The sequence below is a fragment of the Globicephala melas genome, chromosome 3, assembly GCF_963455315.2.
Source record: "Globicephala melas chromosome 3, mGloMel1.2, whole genome shotgun sequence".
NCBI classification, from domain to species: Eukaryota; Metazoa; Chordata; class Mammalia; order Artiodactyla; family Delphinidae; genus Globicephala; species Globicephala melas.
In genome coordinates, this window is record NC_083316.1 from 10,491,081 (window position 1) to 10,511,139 (window position 20,059).

Below are 20,059 nucleotides of genomic sequence, written 5' to 3' on the forward strand. Positions count from 1 at the left end.
CACCAGTCAGAATAGCCATCATCAAAAAGTCTACAAACAATTAATCCTGGAGAGGGTGTGGAGAAAAGGGAACCCTCTTGCACTGTTGGTGGGAATGTAAATTGATACAGCTACTATGGAGAACAGTATGGATGTTCCTTAGAAAACTAAAAATAGAACTACCATATGACCCAGCAATCCCACTACTGGATATATACTCTGAGAAAACCATAATCCAAAAAGAATAATGTACCACAATGTTCATTGCAGCACTATTTACAATAGCCAGGACATGGAAGCAACCTAAGTGTCCATTGACAGATGAATGGGTAAAGAAGATGTGGCACATATATACAATGGAATATTACTCAGCCATAAAAAGAAATGAAATTGACTTATTTGTAGTGAGGTGGGTGGACCTAGAGTCTGTCACACAGAGTAAAATAAGTCAGAAAGAGAAAAACAAATACTGTATGCTAACACATATATATGGACTCTAAAAAAAGAGAAAAAGTGCTTCTGAAGAACCTAGGGGCAGGGCAGGAATAAAGACACAGATGTAGAGAATGCACTTGAGGACACGGGGAGGGGGAAAGGTAAGCTGGAATGAAGTGAGAGAGTGGCATTTACATATATGCACTACTAAATAAAATAGATAGCTAGTGGGAATCAGCCACATAACACAGGGAAATCAGCTTGGTGCTTTGTGACCACCTAGAGGGGTGGGATAGGGAGGGTGGGAGAGAGATTCAAGAGGGAGGGGATATGGGGATATATGTGTATGTATATATATATATATATACATATAGCTGATTCACTTTGTTATATAGCAGCAACTAACACAACAACGTAAAACAATTATACTCCAATCAAGATGTTAAAAAAAAATGCATGTGTTCTGTTGACCAAGATGTCATTAGTTGTAAGCTCCTCTATGCCTGTTTAAACTTAGAATTAAAAAGACTTGGAAGAAGATTCTCTTTTCTTCTCATTGATGATTCTCCACTGTCTCTTCTCTGGAAACACGTCTTTTCACATGGGTGGATCATTACTGAATGTGTAAGTCACATATGCATGATTTAATATCCAATTTTCTCATGAAATCATGACAGCAATGATTGGGGCAGAGGTAAGCAAGTATATACAAAGGTTTAAGAAGTAAAGATTTTTAGTAAAGTGTGTTGTGAAATTTACACAAGAAGACAAGTGATGAAAAGTGATAACAACCCAGTGGGTAAAATGCATCAGGTGGAGCTAGCTATCAGTGTAGCTGAAAGAATTTTGCTTTTATCTTCTACATGATCAAATTTATGAGAATATTTTGAACACATTGTTCTAAGATTGTTGTCAGTTACTGCACTCTTTTTTTCCTGAAAGTAACTCCTTTGTTACCTTCTGATGTAATTCATGGGAATTAAAATGAAGAAATAATATGTTTAAAATCCATCATATTTTAAAAAAATTTAAATCAAATATAGTTTTATATTCCACTCCCCTCTAAAATAGAGCTAGATAATTTTGGTTGTTTGTTATGCTTTTATTTTTCTGATATTTTTCTGATATATTGGAGAAATACTAGAATATACTAGAAATCTAATTTTTTATAATTAATGAATCCTGTCTTACTATAATTTGGAAATATCAAAAGCCAGATCAGATGTTGAATACTACAATTATGAACAATATAATAATTTAATATAATGATTTCAGCTGAGGACATAAGTCATGCCTTATCTGTTTTTGCAGCTTAAAAATATAATATGATGCCTGCCAACCCTTAAGAGACCTGTAAATAGAGAATAAGTTAAAAAACAAACCAATAACCAAAAAGAATTAATGCACTATCTTAGATCTGTGATCATTTTTTTACATTTTATAAATTTCATAGAGTATCTCAAACACCAATTTATCAAGATATTGAAATATAGGACTTCTTAAGAGAAAATTAAAATGGTACTGCACCTATTTTATTTCAGCATCTAAGACCTACTGTAAAGAAATTAGTTCTTCTAGCAAATTTTCTTTTACAGGGAATATTAATATTGTGGAGTTATAAAGTGTTTTCTCTTATAGAAGCACCAACTATAGCTAAGCTTTCAAAGTTTATTTTATTTAGTATTTAATTAAAATCCAAATTAAAGGCTATATTAAAATTAAAAGCTATACTAAATACACTGTGTTAAATACAAGAGTAACAATAGTAATAGTAGAGCAATAGTAACACAATACACTATGAAACATTTGCTCTTAATATTCAATAGGCATATAAATTATTTTTCTTGTTTTAAATAAATATGTAGACAGTTTTAGTCATTAGGGAAAATTTTCCTATGAGCCAATATAGATGAGATATAAATGACATTACATTTAAAATAATAATTGATCATGGATACCTTTTAGACCCATAGTTATCAGAGAAAGGTATGAATGAATACAAAGAGACAAGTTGGAAAGCCACTGTAGGAATCCAAAGCACACATGTTTTTCACTTGGTACTTATGGTTCAGATGAAAAATAAATGAGATGATATGAAGGTTTTTCCAGAGAAAGATATAGCGAGATCTACTGATTGGCTATGAGAAGAATACTTCTAAGTTTTTGGCTTAAACAAGTAGATGATTAATGGTATCATATACTGGAAAATATGGTGTGCAGGTTAAAACCTGAATGCTTACAGCATGGGGTAGCACAATTTTAGTTTTTAAAAAACTTGCTCTCTCACCTTCTCGCTTTCAAGATGACCAAGAAAAGAAGGAATAATGGTCATGCCAGAAAGGGCCGCGGCCACATGCAGCCTATTCACAGCACCAACTCCGCCCGAAGTGTGCCCAAGGATAAGGCCATTAAGAAGTTCGTTGTTCGGCACATTGTAGAGGCTGCAGCTGTCAGGGCATTTCTGAAACAAGTGTTTTCAATGCCTATGTGCTTCCCAAGCTGTATGTGAATCTGCATTACTGCGTGAGTTGTGCCATTCACAGCAAGGTAGTCAGGAATCATTCTCGGGAAGTGCGGAAGAACCGAAGACCTCCACCTCAATTTAGACCTTCTGGTGCTGCCCCACGACCTCCACCAAAGCCCATGCAAGGAGCTAAGTCCTTAAATACTAAAGAAATACTGTCCCCTGGGGAGACAGTAAAAAAGAAATTATACTTTAAAAAAAAACCTTCAAAAATGATTTAACATTGTAACAGATCTTGATGAATGAGTAGAATAGTTCTTACTAAAATAAATTTTCAATGGATGTAGAATTCTGAATTGACATTTGCTTTCAACACTTAATGTTGTTATTTATTTTTTTGTATAGATTCTGAAGGAAGAAAGCAGAATATAATTCTTACCTTTGTTCATTTTTATATAATGTAATATTTTCCTCTAGATGCCTCTGAGATTGTCTCTTTGTGTTTTGTTTACAGGAGTTTGAATATGATATGCTTGAGTGTTTTGTTTTTATTTTGTTTTGGAATTTATCCTGCCTTCTGTTGTCAGATTTTAGAATCATTGTTTTGCTCCCTGGTGTCTCTGGTATTAATTATGGAAACTTCTTATTTCATATTTACGAAAATATTTTTGATGCCCTGTACTTTTCTCTCTTCTTTTAAATTCAAGTTATTTATGTGTTAGAGTGCTTAATATTGTCACTCAACTTTTTGATATTCTGTTGCACTTTTTCTTTCAATAGTAAATCTCTCTGCTTTATGTTACATTTGGATAATTTTTAGACTTATCTCCGAGTTCATATATTCATGGCAGTTGTGCCATGTCTGCTAAGCAATGGAAGGTATTATTCATTTCTCTTACTTTGTTTTATGTTTCTAGCAGTACCATTGGCTTTTATAATTTTTATCTTTCTGTACTTTATTATTTCTCTGATCTTAATTGTTGTCCACTTTTTATGATAGAACCTTTAACATATTAATCAGTTATTTTAAATTCTCTCTCAGATTGTTCCGAAATCTGTGTCCTGTTTCAGTCTAGTTCTAGTGATTGTTTTGCCCTTTGTGAGTGTGTTGTCTTTTTTGTTTTGCTTTTTCTTGTGTGCTTTGAGTTTTTTGTTGAGCATAAGACATCTTGTCTAGGACTGTAGAAACTGAGGTAAATAAATGTTATTCCAGGAACCTATACTTTGTAGTATTTTGTTCTCTAGTTTATTTTTATTCCTTGTGAAGTGTTATAGTTCATGTGTTGGATCTTCTTGCCTATAGTTGATATTTGTCGCTTTCTCTTAAATAATTTTATCTCACTCATTTTTTTAAATTTTATTTTTTACTTAACATTTCTCTTAAAGCATTACATTATCTTTTTTTCTAGTAACTCATTTGTTTTGCTTTATTACTTTATTATTCATTTCTAAAATAATTTTTAATTTTATAATTCTAAATCTAATCCTTGATATCTGTCACCTTATTTATGTTTTTCTAAAATTTGATTTCCTTTTTTCTTTCATTTTGTAGGGAACGGGACTGTTTGTTTGCTATCCAGTTAATCAAATTTTTTTGTTTGCTCAACTTCATTTTTTTTCCTCATCTTCTGGATGATTAAAAACTATGCCATCAACATCTTTCCAGATTTAATTCATGTACTGATATTTTGTGCTCAGAGACAGAAGAATTAATATTGTTAAAATGTTCATACTTCCTAAACTGATCTGTAGATTCAATGGGATCCATATAAATTTCTGGTATTTTTCACAGAAATAGGAAAAACAATCCTAAAATTTGTATGGAACCACAAATGAATCTCAATATAGCCAGAGTAATCCTGAGAAAGAACAAAGCTAGAGCTAACACATGTCCTGATCTCAAACTATATTACAAAGCTATAATGATCATACTAGTGTCGTACTGACATAAAAATAGACACATAAACCAATGGAACAGAATTGAGAGCCTAGAAATAAACCATCACTTACATGGTCAACTAATATTTGACAAAGGAGTCAAGAACACTCAGTGGGGAAATTATGGTTTCTTCAATAAATGGCATTGTGAATAACTACAGGCAGCAAAATGAAACAGGACCCCTATTTTACACTGCACACAAAAATTAACTCTAAATAGATTAAATATGTAATGTAAAATCTGAAATTGTACAACTCCTAGAATAAAACACAGAGAAAAAGCTTTTTGGTATTGGCCTTGGCAACACGTTTCTGACTATGACACCAAAAGCATAAGCAACAAAAGCAAAAATCAGCAAGTGGGACTATATCAAACTAAAAACTTCTGCACAGCAAAAGAAACAATCATCAACAAAATTCCTACCTATGGAATGGGGAAAATTATTTGAGAAAACATCTATCTAATGAGGTGTTAATAACCAGAATATAGAAGAAACCCATACAACTCAGTTACAAAGAACAAACAGAAAAACACTCTGATTTAAAAATGGACAGAGGAGCTAACTAGACATTTTTCCAAAGAAAACATACAATGGCCAAGAGATACATGAAAATAACACTAATCATCAGGGAAATGCAAACCAAAACTACAATGAAATATCACCTCACACTTATTAGAATGGCTATTATAAAAAAGAGAAGAGACAAAAAGTGTTAGTGAGACTATGGAGAAAAGGAAACCCCTGTACACTGTTGGGGAAATGTAAGTAGGTACAGCCACTATGGAAAACAGTATGGAAAAAAAATAAAAATAGAACTAACATATGATTTAGAAATCCCACTGCTGGGCATATATAGAAAGGAAATAAAATCATTATCTTGATGAGATACTTGCACTCCCACATTCATGGCAGCATTGTTTATCAGAGCCAAGATATAAAAACAACTGTGTCCATTGGCAGGTGAATGAATAAAGGAAATGTGGGATATATTTATATATATTCATATCTATATCTATATTTACCACATTGTGTATACATACACATTTACACAATGAAATTTAGAGTGGAATATTATTCAGTCATGATAAAGCAGGAAATGCTGCCATTTGTGACATTTGCAACAACATGAATGGAGGGCATTATGCAAAGTGAAATAAGTCAGCCAGAGAAAGAGAAATATTGCATGATCTCAATTACACGTAGATGCTAAAAAACAAACAAAAAACAACCAAAGCTGAACTCAGAGAAACAGAGGATAGAATGGTGGTTGCCAGGGGCTAAGGGAGAGGGAGAACTGAGATGTTGGTCAAAGGTTGCAAACTTCCAGTTATAAGATCCATAAGTTCTAGGAATTTAATGTATAGTATAGTTAATGACAATAGACAATAGTTAATGACACTCTATTATATACTTGAAAGTTTTTAAGAGTAGATCTTAAAAGTTTTAAGCACACACAAAATTTAGGAAATTATGTATGGTAATGAAAGTGTTAACTAACTCTATTGTAATCATTTCACAACATAAGAATGTATCAAAGCATCACATTGTACACCTTAAAGGTACACAATGTTATGTGTCAATTATATCACAATAAAGCTGGGGAGAAGGTAAAGTTTACATTTCTCTTCCACATTTTCATCATGGAATATATCCATCTCTCTTAAATAAACCACATTCTGTACATAATTATAACTCTTTTTTACTTGTTCTCCATTTTTCATTTATCAAGGCTAAAGGAAATCAGACTTTAATTTTCAAGGAAACATTGTATTTAAAGAAAAATAAGCCTTTATTCATCATGTGTTGTAATTTATCTCTGTCATTGCAAAAAATTATACCTTTCAATACCTTACAAAAAAGTTATGGAGAAATTAGAAATTGCAAAAGGAAGCTAACAAATTGCAGATGAAATTAAAAATTGCAATATTTTTATGTGACTACAAAAAATCTAATTTTGTTGCATTTTCTTCTATTTTTCTAAGAAATTAAGTTAATTTAATTAGGAAAAATGTGTAATTAAATACTCATATTGCCTCATAAACAGGACTTGATAGGATTATTTCCCCAGCAGCAAGAATGTGATAACATTAATACAATTCAATAGTTGATTATTGCTATCTCCACTTTAATTTTAATGGTACAGATCTTTGCTTTAAATTTAACTTGTATCGATTTTTCCATTTTTTACTCATTAAGAGTGTGTTTCTGCTCTTGGGTTCTGTTTTTCTAAGTTTACTTTCTTAAAAATAGTCCATTTAACAAACACAGTAAGTTTATGAAATCTTTGAACATAAACAATAATGAAAATATTAAAATTGCTGAAAAGACTGTGTTCAGTTTAGAATCAAGTAAGACTTCCATACTTTGAACAAAATACCTCTTTGGAATAACTACACTATTATTATAAATGTCTTCACCTTGTAACATTTTGTTTTTATATCTAGGTATTAAATAGCCCACTAGTGTCTCTGTTGCATGAATATGTAAGAACAGCATAAACACTCCCATAAAACAACAACAACGGCTGGGTTTCCAGTTTGTTTCAAATAAACTTTGAAAACAGATAGTCATATATCTATGCTTAGTGACTTTTATTTTGAAACCATTCTATTGATCAGTTTTTTGTACATTTTAACTTGGAAAAGATTCTTTTCAGTAGTTTGGAGTCACTCAGTAAAAAATAATCAACCTTGATTAACTGAATGATAATGGCAGTCTTGGAGACATCCTGCTTTGTGACTACAAGGTGAATTTGTAATTAATGAGGACAAATTTTAATAGTCATCACCAAGATAAGCAGTACATACTGAAGTGCAGAGGCCCAGACACCAATTGTAGATTTCCCTAAGCTTCTCTACTCTGATCTCACTACTTCTCTCCTTTGAGGTTCCCTATCAAGGTCTTGTCAGTCTCCCATTCTGTTCATCACTCTAAGTTTTCTAAAAGTTTATTTAAGTTCTCTATTGTTGGTACCAAATTGAGATGTCTTCAAGACTGGATTTGAGTCCCTATTAATCTCTATTTATCTTCATTTGCATTAGGCAAAGAAACTTACCTTCAAAATATTGACTGAAAAAAATAATTTAAATAATTGAGAAATGTTATATGATATTTGCCATACATTTGCTTCTGAAATTTAATAGATTTAAAAACAAGGGTAAGAATACAGTATTCAACTGAAAGATAATAGTGATAAATCAACATTTACTTACCATCTGTTACTATGCTTGTCGCTATAAGTGATTCAAAATATAACATTTAATCCTTCCTCAAAATACTAATTTTCTAGGCAGGAAGATAATATATACCCATACAAGGTCAGCTGATATAATAATGTTACTAGTTTATACATAATAAATATCTAACTGACATGTGACTTTAAGTGTTACAGAGTTTTGAGTAAAGAAGAGTCTACTATACTTTTAAAAATTTTAAGTCATTGTTATTAAGACATATTTTTCGATTGTCAACATAACCATTTACAGAGGAATAGAAAGAACTTCTAAATTCTCAGCTTTCAAAGTTTGTTTTGTATTTTATTTTCTACAAAATGCCTAAGAAAATGTCTTTCAATAGTATTGAAAACTTCTAGAAATGTAAGTGATGAATAATCAAAACAAAGCTTTTAAAACAAGAATAAAGATAGACAACATAGAAGTTGCCATTTCTAATTGTTCTTCCACTCCAAGTTTGGTGCTAGAAAAAAATATGCTTACAAGGACTATTCTTATTAGTGTCAATGTTATTATTTAAATAAGATGTTAGGGAATAATAAATCAATCTGTTATGTTTCCTTATTTTCATATATCAGAAATAACTTCATAATGGTGTAGTGATTTAGAGCACTAATTATGCAGCTAGACTGCTGAGTTCAAAATTGAGCTTTACTATGTACTACCTGTGTCACTTTGGGTGAATCATTTAACCTCTCTGCGTCATGGTTTCCTCATTTTTAATAATAGTGTCTATCTCTAGGGTTGTTGAGAAATTTAATGAGTTAATATATGAAAGTGCTTGGAAGATTGTGTGACTGACAATAAATGTTTTTTAGTTTGGGTTAAAAAGTTAAACTGATTACTGATTTTTTTCCTACTAATATAGCTGAAACATTTTTAGTGCTAAATATATAGCAATTATATAGAAAAGTATTTCTTTAGAAAATGCCATATTAATTCACACTTATTTGGCATTTACTAGTCTTACTAGGAATTATATCATGAAGTTATTTTAATTTCACTGAAGTATGTAGTAAACATACTATGTCTAGTATTTATTCCCGACTGTTGGTCATTTAAGGTATTTCAAATTTTACAATATTATAAGTAGTGTTTCAATAAAGAAGCATTTATATTTAAACATTTTTAAATAGTCCCTAGTATTTCCTTTTCCAAAATTCATAGACAGAGAATTGCTGAGAGAGGACCATTTTATAATTCATATAGGTTTTCGAATCATCTTTTACAGACCATGTATCATATCTTTTCTTTCTTCCTTCCTTTCCTTCTCCTTCTTCTCCACACCCTCCCCATCCTCCTCCTACTTCTTTTCCTCCTTCCTCTCTCTCTCTCTCTTTATGTTTTCCTCTCTCTTTCAAGAGGATGAATTACTTGTATAAAAATTGAACGCATGCCAGATTCTTACTAACTGGAGTATATTTAATCTAAATAGAATTCAGTTTTGTTCTTATGGTCAGCTTTTCTAGAGAGCAACTTTTATATGAAACTAAAATCATCATTAGATTAGACAGCTATTATATGGCTACTGGTCTGAAAAGTAAAACAACTAGAATAGAAAAGTCTTCATTATTTAGCGAAGAGGAGAAACTATTTCTCACAATAATATTTCAGAGGTAATGAAAAGTAAACCAAGAACTCTTGAATGCTAAAGAGATGCCAAAAATCAAAAGTGATTCCTCTGGGCAATATATCACACATAGTAGATTGTCTCACAAAAGTCACAAAAGAAAAAAATGAATGTAAATTCCATATGGGATTCAGAAAATTATCTCAAGATTTGTATATACATTATCATACACCAATTAAAGAATCACCAGAACCCGACATGTTTTTCAAAATATCATAATAAAATTATGATTGAACATGCTGTTCAGATGCTTAAAATATTTTTAAAGGACAGAGTTTACCTTTAATACATATAACAAAGGTAGTATGTATAACAAGTGTAGTGTAACAAAGTGGACAATAATAAGGTCATATATCAAATTAAAAATAATAGGTAGACTATTTTACCCAGAGTGAAATACTCAAATGCATAGAAAATGATTCTCCGTTTGACAATTTCAGTGACAAAATGACACTAGGATATAATTTTCCAGGAATTAAATAGAAAGTGAAGTCTCATTATCTATTAAACCATACAGGTTATGACAGGCAGTGTAACAATTCAATAGTTGAGACTGTCTGTTAAAAAATATTTGAGAACCTGAAAGGGGAAAAATTCAAGAGATAATATCTGAACCCTAATGTGTCCATTTTCTTCACTTGAAAATTGAACAAAATGCCTAGAATGACATATGCTCACAATTTGAATTATATTTATTTTGAGGAATTGTAGGTACCATATAATATATCTTAAGTAGACTATGATTTTAAAAAATAGCAAAATGAATAAAAGTCTGAGTTAAGAAAATGAGCTATAAAAAGTGATGATTAAATAGGACAATTTACCAGAATCATAAATATGAGTGAAAAAATATACAAAAATAAGATCCATCAATAAATTTCTCCCCCAAGGAAAACTAACTTTTAATTAATGAACAGGAGAGTGTATCTTTGTTTAAATCATTTTCAATCTCACAACCTCAGGGATATGCTGGGAGAATGTTTCTGTATAGATTTGGGAGAATGTTTTTGCATGGAATTTTCCAGCTTCTTTACCCTATTTCTGAACTAGAGAGTAATAGTGGGTGTATATACATGTGTATATGTGTATTTTAATCTAGATTCCTCTAGGAAAAGAATGGTACTAAGTCTGAAATGAAAGTTCTGTCAAGCAGAGCAAAATTATTAACAAAAAATAATACACAAAGAAAAAAATAGGAAAATCATTTATAAAAATTTCAAAACAGCTTTATTTGGAAACATAAACAGACTCAGAGTTGCAAGAATTATAGAATATTTTCAGAGCCCTATTAAAGGCATAAGACCATGTACTTACTACAGTAAATGTCAGCTTACTTTTCAAATTAAACTAATATTTAAGAGTGGTAGCTGAAAGCAGGCCATGGAGACTTAAATTATATGGCCTTATGGTAAATAATAAATTCAATACATCTGATTATTTGTAAAGCTTTCTGAGATTTATAGGTTTTATGAAACAGCTAGTTACATCAAATTGACAGAAGAATCTGTTCATGTAAAAATACTTAAATACATTTAGTTTTCAATGTTATATAATTTTTTACTTGGAAAAAGAAGTCTCTGCATTAGAATTTTAAGTATTTGAATTAAATCACCATTAACAATTGAGTTTTTCCCCCTAAGTTGTTCAAAAATGCACTGGGGGGAAAATACCATAAAATGTACGTGGGTGAGAGATAAAAGATTTTGTATTAGTTTCCAACTTAAGAAACATTGCCTCATTAGCAAACTTTAGCAGCATAGAAATTCACAAATATAAAGCTGAATAATCAGCCTGAATGTCTGGTGGTTGCATTCAGGACTCTCCTTTATTATCCAAATAAAAGAAGATGAAAACACTGTTGGGGGGAAGATGAAATGAGTTCACTTCTGTAAAGTTGAAGTATTCCCAACATGTAGTAAACACCAATAAGTGTTTGCTTTTATAATTAATGTTTTATGTATTATAATACTACAGAGATTTCAGAAAAAATGTTTAGAGCATGGATTCCTAGAGTTAACAATAGTGTTCTCTAATAAGTCTAGTAATTGGTAAGTTAATCAAATTAAACTGATCTCTTTACTCCAAACTTCCATAGAATATATGGGAAAAATTTTAATTAAGGTACACATTTATTATTATTATTTTACATCTGAAAATATGTTGACCTATAACACAGCCTACATTCCATGTTGCACAGAGTAAATCCTTGACTATCCAAGAGCTGGTTATTAATCTCTGCAATATTAATCAAAATCTTTGAAACACATGTTTACCTAGGGACTCTATGTTCGTTAGCATTGCAAAGGAAAGAATGTAAGTTATAACTCTGCTATAAACACTTTTATTCTCAACCATGTAAACTAGTGACTATATATAATTTGTTATTTTTAATTTAAAAGGAAATGAATGATAAAAGCTCCTTTTTTTTCAATTTGTGGAGCCTCAATTTACTTAAAGTCTAAACCAAACTTGAACAACATAGCAACTCTTTTTCATGAATAATGGGAGATTTCAAAGGAATGACTCAGTTATAGATAAGGACAGTCTTTAAGTAAACTAGAGAATGAGCCAGACCTCGTTCTTGTCCTCAGGCAGGTGCATGGTAAGTGATTCTGGTCAGAAGTTATCTCACTACAGCTTTCAGCTTTACAGTAAGTCATTCAAAGGATACACTCAGACCATCAAAATGATGTAATTAATTCAAAAATCCACTTTAATTTTCTAACTTGATTTCTTTGTCTATAGTCACTTTAATCAGAACAGGATTTTAAATCAATTTCAGAAAAATAGTAAGGAGGCCACTATCTCATTCTAAAATGTAAATCACTTCTATATAAAATCTACTGTATCCTATAATGTGAATATTCAATCGTGCTGTGTACAACAGGGGTGTACACAGCTCATTTGTTGCATCTTTACTTTTTTAACAGTCTCTTATCTTTACAATGAAGTATAATGTTAAATACAATTGGATCTTTTTCTAAGCAAGGAATAAGCCGATAAACTAGACTATTTTGAAAAAAAATATTTAATTCAAAGTCTGGCTCACTCTCATCAATACCTGTCTGCAATTCAAAGTTGTTTTAAAAGCAACATACGATTTTGTTGTCTGTATCAATAACTGAGCATTCATTTGGGATGTTGATAATCTCTTGTTTTTAAATTGCCAATATCTAATTAGGAAGATGCAAACGATTTTTGCTTTGTGTTGTGTTTGTTAATTTTTGTGGTATTACAAATACTAAATAGAATGTGGGAAACTCTTTCAATATTTGCTCTATTTTATTTCCTATTCATTCTTTGTGATTCTATTTTCAATAGTAGTCTTGCAAACATTTCTAAGTCTATAATCTCAAGTTTTAGAGGGAGAAATACAGTGACTATATCAAACTATAGGAGGAAAATTTGTATTAGTTTCATTCTCCATTTAAATACATTTAGTAATTAATTACCCAGAACATGGTAGGTATTAAACTCTGAGTCAATATGTGAAAGAATGATCAATGAAACAGAATTTTTTAATGTATTTGAACCACCTAGTGCTGTATTCTTTATTCACTTACATTTCCCATTATTCTCAGTTTATGTGTAAATTTTAAGTATATATTAAATCATCGATCTTCTTTTTTAACATTAGTCAGCTTATGGGTTGTGCTGAGCCTAAAAGGTAAGTGTTCAATAGACTAAAAATAAAATTGTGTTGCATCATGATTTTCCTCATGGGAGTGTGGGCACATCAACAACTATACATCCAGATGCATCACTGTGTCAGCCAAATCACTTATTTTAAAAAAGAAATTCTTTGTCCTCACAAAAAATTAAAGGCTTTTTAAAGGCAATAGAAAGATGTAGATTTTTAACATTTTTTTTGTATTTTAACAGATGTTTTGGATTAGCAGATAAAGTAATTAAATTTGTGGGACACCTCTGTGCATTTCTCTTTTACAACTACCCTCTGAGGTAAATAAAAGCAACTTCAGTGCATGTTTCATGGCTCTGAGAAGGAGCATCTTATGTTCTTTAACTAAATAACTTAGATTCCATGATTACCATTACAACTAAGAGCTTGACAACGTGTTAAAGACTCTCTCCTTAATGTCCTTATACGTGATCTGAGAAAATATCAGCTCTCGTTTAACACACTCCTGTAGGCCTTTTCCATGTTTGAGAATTGCTGTCTCCCTATAGACTCATGGTGAGGACCACAGTTGGAACCTGCACACTGCTGAATGGTCTTGTTATATCTCCTTTGCCAGAGTTCTAGCCACCTGACATTTTCACTTTAAAAATTCCACTAAGTTTTCTGCAACCTCTAAATAACACAGTCTCTTTCCACTCAGACCACATAGAAAGAAACAACACATACAAATGCGCTGTGCTTTTTCCTAGTCTCGGTTGTGACACCAGATGGGTTTTCATGGTGACCACAAAACTCCGTGTAGCCAGGAGAATTCTAAGGTTGAGCTTGGAAGTGAGGGCAGAGGGAAGTGCTGTCCTCTGAATCCATGATTTTGTCCTCCAGCCCATCTGTGGTCTCCAGGCCAGCTTGACCACTGAGATCTGTACATTATGAGGCATGAGGCCTCTCTTAATATTGGGCTGGCCAAAAAGTTCGTTCAGGTTTTTCCCTACGATGTAATCCGAGATTCCCATTGCATCTGCTGCTTCTTTCATCTATATTGGGAATTGCAGGAGAGGACAGGCGGTTGTTACCAACATAGTTACCAAATCATTATCAAATCCCTTTAAAAAATGCTCTAAAGGCCAAAAGTTAAGAGCTTCTGGTTACATAAACATGAGCATTTCAAAAAGGAAAATCTTGAATTGCCTTTATTACCTTCAAATACCTAAATCTATTCTTGATTACATGCAATGGAATGAAATCGACCCTAGAAGTTCATCACTGTTTAGAGCTTCTTCCTTTTGGTTTTTATTTTTACTTTTTCTATATTATTTTCTTGCTCATAGTTGGATGTGGAAAACATTTTACATGTGAGACTACTTGTAAGTAGCTTGACATGCTACTACTGACAAAATGTTATGCAGTCATTGTGTGACCAAGTCTTAGAAAGCCCTCTTGTGAGTAAATGTGTATGATAATGCGACCAAGAAATCCTAGAGATTCCCTGTTGGCAAAAATATAAATGATATGAGTTTCTTAAATAATAGACCTGATAAATGTGGATCTCTTTACCGCTTTCGCATGAATCTCAGAAAACAGATAACTCATCTGGAACTGTTTATTTCTAATTTAAAGAAGAAAACAAAAGCAAAGCCATTTTATTTCCCATTTTTAATGGCTCATTAGTGTCTAATTTGGAAGTCCCCTTCTACACCATATCAAAGAGAATGTACACTTGTTGCTCACTAAATTTTAGAGCGAGTATAATTTTCTTTCAAACAATTGCATAGGATTTTGAAAAGTTCTTTCTTTGTCCCTAAAGTATCATGGCAAAGGTGCTTAAAGTAAAAGTATAAAACATACTGGGGTCAAAACCATGGAGTCCCCAGGAAAGTGGGGACAGTGTGAGGAGCTGTACTTTCACCTTCTTGGGGATTCCATTTGAGGTCCAAAATGGCACTTGAATGCCTCAATAAAGCAAATGATTGTGAGGTTCTGCATATAAGAAAAGCTCTTTCATGACAACTACTGTTTCCACATCAAATACATCACTGCTCTGTTAGAAGGACCCTGTCTCAAATGCAGCACACAAAGTAGATCTCTGCTGTCAGTGTCAGGAAATTAGAAGCCTATCTGAGCACTGGTGGTTGTACATTTTAATCTTGGATCTGTCCACAATACATCTGAAACAAATTCGTCCAGGACATTTATTCTACTTCCATTACATATATTAGTGATTTTTAGTGTATTTCTTACTCATTTTGGAATATACTCTTTTGAAATACCATTTGATTAGAAGTCCTAGAGCATATGTGAATTTATCTATGTCAAGTCTAAAATTAGAGTATTTGCATATAATTTATATTTTATGATTTATTTCTAAATTATTAAGAATTGTGTTTTAAATTTATATATGTACACATATATGAATTTAAAATATAATTATATAAAATATATTATAGACAATATAATATATACTATATAATATTATAATATGTATTATAATATAATATATACATATATATCAGTAAACTGCTAGGGATATTTTGCCTCTGTGCACCTATTTTACTACTTACACTTTCCTAAAGAGTTTATTAGACGATAACAGCATAACACAAAATTTAAAATATACATTTAAAAGTACATGCATGATAAAACATGATAGACTTAATTCTTATTTAGTCAAAACTTTCAATGATCCCTTTTTAAACTTAGTATTTCTTGCTCTTCATTTTACTCTCTTTGTTCTCTTCTTATTCTTTTTTTTTTTTAACCATTTCTTCCTGCTTCAATTTTCTCTTTCCAACATAAAATATATTACAGAAAAATTTACTCTTGAACCCAGGTCTACTCTTTGTACCCTTTTATTCAAAAAATTTCATTCATTTTGATGGCTCTTGGTTTTTTGCTTCAAATTTATGTATCTACATCTGGCCTCTCTCCTGATTTCCATTAGTTCAGATTACCTGTAGGGTATCTTCATTTGGATGCCCTTCTATCAACTTGAATCCATCTTTCCTCCAAAACATGCTATTTCTCTGGACTTTTAAATTTTCATTTTTGAAGTGATTATTTTCCCATCTTTCAACTTTAAATTTTTGTGACCATCCTGGACTCCTTGCTAGTTCTCATTTTTACCCTCATATTTCTACTTGCTAAGTCCTTTTCAATTCCCTGTGAAACTAGTCCAATGTAGGATCCTCATATCCTTGTACGTGGAGATCTTCAATATTCTTTTTTTTTTTTTTTTTTTTTTGGTGGTACGCGGGCCTCTCACTGCCGCGGCCTCTCCCGCTGCGGAGCACAGGCTTCGGACGCGCAGGCCCAGAGGTCATGGCTCACGGGCCCAGCCGCTCTGCAGCACGCGGGACCGGGACCAGGGCACGAACCCACACCCCCTGCACTGGCAGGCGGACTCTCAACCACTGCACCACCAGGGAAGCCCTTCAATATTCTTCTAAATGCTTTCCTGCCCCTTTATTCAACCCTGCAGAGAAATTTCAGGAACATAGTATTGGAAGATGGCTTTGCACGCTTAGTTTCCTCAGCCCCCATACCAAAGCCTTCAAGAACAATTCAGCCAGTGCCTGGTACCTACTGTGCTTTGTGCTGGTTTGTTCGGTACTTGTATTCTCAGACCTCTGCACATTTTCCAAGTTCCTCAGGAATCCCTGTGACTTTTCAGTTCATCTGAAAGTTGATAATAGTTTTCTATAAGAGGTTAATTAAATGCCCATTTTTACATTTTTTTCTTCCTGTGTGCTCATGTTAACTTTCAAAATTTGCCAGTCTTTAAATAAATATACACTTAAAATTTTATTATGTTTTAGCATACCATTAAATACTGTCAACATTTTATTAAGACTTCCCTGACATTTAATACATGTTCCCATAAGTGTTTTTCCTAATATTTTCTACTTTTCTTTAACTAGCAATTTAATCCTGATCTGTACACCCTGACAGTGTCAGTGGGATCATATAATTTTTGCAATCTCTATGTTTAGCTATAGACATACCCCATTTTACTGTACTTCACTTCATTGCACTTTGCAGATATTATGTTTTTTGCAAAATTGAAGGTTTGTGGCAACTTTGTCTCCAACAAGTCTGTTGGCCCTATTTTTTCAAGTGAGCATTTGCTCACTTCATGTCTCTGTGTCACATTTTGGGAATTCCTGCAATAGTTCAAAATTTTTCATTATTATTGTATTTGTTATGGTGATCTGTGATCCGTGATCCTTGATGTTACTATATTGTAAACATTGCAATTGTTTTGGGGCACCACAAACTGTGCCCTTACAAGACAGAAAACTTACTCCTTAAATGTCGTGTGTGTTCTGACTGCTATCCCCCATCCCACCTCTCTCCCTCTCCTCTGGCCTCCCTATCCTCTGAGACACAATAATATTGAAATTAGGCCAATGAATAACCCCACAGTGGCCTCTTAAGTGTTCAAGTGGAAGGAAGAGCCTCATATCGCTCTTTTTAAATCAAAAGCTAGGAAAGATTAAGCTTAGTGAGGAAAGCACGCTGAAATCCAGGACAGGCTAAAAGCTGGGCCCCTTGTACCAAAGTTAGCCAAGTTGTAAATGCAAAGAAAAAGTTCTTGATGAAAATTAAAAGTACTGCTCCAGTGAATACATGAATGACAAGAAAATGAAACAGCTTTTCTGCTGATATGGAGAAAGTTTTAGTGGTTTGGATAGAAGATCAAACCAGCAGAGCAAGACTCTAACTCTCTTCAATTCTATGAAGGCTGAGAAAGGTGAGGAAACTGCAGAAGAAGAATTTGAAGCTATCAGGTGTTGGTTCATGAAATTTAAGCAAAGAAGCCATGTCTGTAGCATAAAAGTGCAAGGTGAAGCATCAAATGCTGGCGTAGAAACTGTATCAAGTTATCCAGAAGATCTAGCTGAGATAATTCATGTAGATGGCTGCACTAAACCAACAGTTATTCAATGTAGAAGAAACAATCTTATATTGGAAGAAGATGTCATCTAAAACTTTCATAGCTAGAGAGGGGAAGTCAATGCCTGGCTTCAAATCTTCAAAGGACAAGCTGAAAATAGGTAAATATGTGAATACTTCAATTTAGAAATTACTGAAAGTGTGTGAATGTTGCTGGCATTGTAGAATTTTAATAGAGAACTGTGGAATGTCTGCTTCTCTCTCCCGAAACACAATTTAAAATCTTGATAAAATTGAAGAAAAAATATATTGTTTGGAGGCATTGGCAAGCAAAGATCAATAAAAGATCAACATTTCAAAGCGAAGCAAACAGCGGTTGTACCCACATTAGCCTTCTTTCCCCCGCCTTCAGGCATTTGTCTATTCAATGCAGGGATAATTTAGGATGAGCAGAAAGTGGGTACTTTGAGTTGTTAACAATTGTATGGGTCTGAGGAGACAAATGTTGGAGTTTGAAGCTGCCAAGCTACTGGGAAGGGCTGAAGTATCTAGGGAAAGACAAGACAACAAGGAAGTGAGCCTCAAATTCCATGTAATTTACTCTTGATTCACTCTGTGGATGCAAAATATGAGACGGCTAGAAAGCATACAAAAATAGCGGAAAGGAGTCTAAAGAGTTGAGAGGAGATTTGAGCAGTTACATAGCGCTAGGGAGGCAAAGACTTGAGTTCATGATAAATGTCAATGAAGTGACACTCTATGAAACACCCTAAGGCTTCAACTGAGAACATAGCAATTCCAAACTCTTGGAGTAACAGCACAGATAAACTAGACCAGCCTTAACGATGCGCATATAATTTTTTTAATGCACAGTGTCTAGTATTCAACTAAACTTTTGTTTGTAAAAAAGGGGAAAGAAACACAGTATTAGAAGAAAACTGAATCACAAAGAGACATATGGAACACAGTTAAGAGTTCTAACATATATGTCCTTTAGGTTGAAAAAAGGATAAGAAAGAAGGTAATAGGAAGCAATATTTTTAAAAGTATTGGCTGATCACTTTCTAAAACTAATAGTAAGTTCAAGCAGAAAGCAATATTAAAAACAGCCCACCACCACCACCAGAACAATAACAACAGCAAAAACAGTGTCTACTAAAGAAAAAATGCACAACGTAAAAGTTGTGAGTTATATTTTATTCGGGGGACTTACCGAGAACCCCAGGAGACAGCTTCTCAGATAGCTTCCAGGAACTGCTCTGTAGAAGCAAGGGAGGAGCAAGGATATATAGGAGTTTTTGTTGGAAAAAAGAACATGTAGTGGAACATCAAAAGATTGCTGCTCATCACACAAAACAGACATTTAAGTTAAAGATTTCATCGCTTTTCTATGCATGGGAAGATACAAGAATCTGGGCTCATTAAAATCATTACTTAGACATGCATCTTAACTATCTAGGGCTAGTATCCTGTTTTCCTCCGTCCTGAATTCCCCTCAGGGTGCTTCCCCAGGGGCTGCTGCAGTGGCTGCTGGCTTGACTTGGGCAACATACATTCATCATTTACTGGAATGGCAGGCAACATTCTTTGTTTATTGAAAAGGCAAGTGACATTTTTTTGTCTGCAACATAAGCCTTAGAAAATGAGAGTTGAGTTTTGACAAAAAATATGATATGAAAATATTTTGAAAAAGAGAAGAATTCAGATTACTTATAGAGGATCATTGATCAGACAGAGTTTAGCTCTCAATAGGGATGATGGAATCTTTTTGATGACAGACAGTGGAGTAACTTTTTTTTTTTTTTTTTTTTGCGGTACGCGGGCCTCTCACTGTTGTGGCCTCCCCTG

At 32.9% G+C, this 20,059-nt stretch overlaps 1 pseudogene; it reads left to right on the plus strand.

The window, feature by feature from the left end:
- The first annotated feature begins 2,695 nt into the window (after positions 1-2,695).
- Positions 2,696-18,304, plus strand: LOC115853249 (small ribosomal subunit protein eS26-like; annotated as a pseudogene).
- Positions 18,305-20,059: the final 1,755 nt, after the last annotated feature.